This window comes from Cupressus sempervirens, chromosome 9, assembly GCF_028749045.1.
Source record: "Cupressus sempervirens isolate cs-2001-9-10 chromosome 9, ASM2874904v1, whole genome shotgun sequence".
Taxonomy (NCBI): Eukaryota; Viridiplantae; Streptophyta; class Pinopsida; order Cupressales; family Cupressaceae; genus Cupressus; species Cupressus sempervirens.
Genome location: NC_143126.1, coordinates 803130063 through 803132283, shown reverse-complemented (window position 1 = coordinate 803132283; position 2221 = coordinate 803130063). Strand labels below are relative to the sequence as shown.

Here is a 2221-nt window from a genome sequence, read left to right as displayed (position 1 = left end):
AAATTTCATTGTTCACATTTTCTAAAGTAGAAGGGGAATGGAAAGCCTTTGGATATTATTGTTAATCTTATTGAAAATGTAGCTTCTTTTCATTTACCACCCTTTTTAACTATACAGTGATTCCGGTTGTAGTTTTTCAGCTTTCAAATAAATTTTTTTAATCATTAAATAGAAGAAAAATGGCTATTACTTTCAGTTGGTCATGCAAATTAATTAAAACATTAACAATTCAAGTTGTCCCCAGTAGTGCTGTCACCATTTCCTCACATTTTGTTTAAAGTTCTCACTACCTAATGTGTAGAAGTGGAGCTCAATCATTCTCCCATTTGTTATTGCAGACAATTGTTGTTATGGGCAGTATTGCATACCTGATGGACACAAATGGGGAGTTCAAAGATTCATTTAATGATGGATGGGATCGACTATTGACCAAGCATCCTATACCATTCCACTATTGTTTTTGATTTTTTCTTATATTTTGATTCAATTTCTCAAATAGGTTATCTACTTATCTTTTATCTATTATTGATTGTTGTAGATCATAAACTCATAATTACATTTTGTTTTTGAAAATTGTATCTTTTTTTGCACACAATTTGAATAATCCAACTCAATTTGAAATGCAGGAGTTTTTATTTTTTTCATAATTCTGGGTATTAGAGGTCTAATAGTGCATTGTTCATCAATCAACACCAATGATCCATGTATGACAAGATGTCATGATTTTTGTTATGGATGGGGTATTTTGGATTGTTTTCTAGCATCCATCGAAGCTTGTGATGTACTCCTAGTTATTTTTGTAATTATTCTTGCAATCCTTAGCATTGCCTATGGGCTGCTAGCAGCACCAATGACAATTCAAAGGATATAGAAAAGACACTATCACATATTGACAAAGAAGGACCTCACAAAGGTGGTTTTTGAAACTCATTTTGGACTTTGAGATCTACAAGAAAAATAATTAATCTACATTCATCTTTATTATTTCTAGTTTTTATTTATCTTTTATTTATTTAATTTTGCATTGTATTCTATTTTTATTTTTAGGAATATGTTGTTGAAGACCTACATGGACACTACATGCCTCCTAAGCTAGAACCAGAACATGAAGAACACTTGAAATCCTTGAAGCTCCTATAGGTCCATTTGAAAACCAATATGGTGTGCATACTAGTTTGATATTTTATTTTCTTCCTTGGCCTTTCTGGTAATTGGCACAAGTATCTTCACATATGTAAATGTTTGTGCCTATCAAGCATGCATAAGTTCACATTTATAGTAGGCCCAAGAATGGACTACTCTATGACTATAAGTTAATTTCAACTATTCAATTTCTCCTATAGGTTGATGGTATCATATTCACCTTCATTGGAACCATAGACCAAGGCAATGTGGCGGTATTAGTTTTGATATTGAGTCTTCACCACTACATTGCTAACATTGGCAACCAAGGCATGGTGCTTCTAATCTATTTGCTTATGTAGCTATTTATTCCATCTATTGATTGTCATTGTAGCTAATGAGAGTATATGGAGCATTGATATGGTCACTTGTATTACGAATAAGGTGTCTCAACCTTGGATAATTCCTATTCTTATTATTTGTTTTGTAATATGTATTTCTTGCAAATAATGTTGATATGTTGGCATCTTGAATTGTGTATAAGGAGATCATTGCTAAAATGGTTATGACGGATTCTTATGACATGTAAGAGCTATGTCAAGAAGATTCAATGACAGGTGAAGACATGTGGCAACTGATAAATTTGAGTACTGTACACTCTACCCCAATAGTGGGGTTCCCAAATTTTTTTTTTAGGGTTTCTATTTTCTCGGAGAATGGTAAAACCCTAATACAGTTACGTTTGGGAGTAACCCTAAAGTGAAGTGCATGTTATAAGAATTTTTAGGGTTGCAAAGAGGAAGTATGCGAGAAAGTGTATTGTTGGTACTGTGAGTTGCTATTGGAGTCTTCTGTTGTCACTGTTGAACTTGCATTGCAAGTGTATTGTAACCTTGTGTTGAAGATAATACATTGTGCAGGTTCTGGAGGGGTGGGGTTATTTTATCGAAAGGTTTTTCCCCACTAGAAAATATTTTTGTTATGTGTTTCTTTCTCTATCTATTTTCTTTATGCTTGGTTTGCTAAAATATTGTTGTTTACATGATATTAAATCTATAAGTGTAAAAGATTTTAATAGGATTTTCACCATACTTCTCTT

The 2221-nt window shown here is 32.6% G+C and overlaps 1 pseudogene; it reads left to right on the top strand.

The window, feature by feature from the left end:
* Positions 1-293: 293 nt before the first annotated feature.
* Positions 294-1140, top strand: LOC149541134 (uncharacterized; annotated as a pseudogene).
* The last annotated feature ends 1081 nt before the right edge of the window (positions 1141-2221 follow it).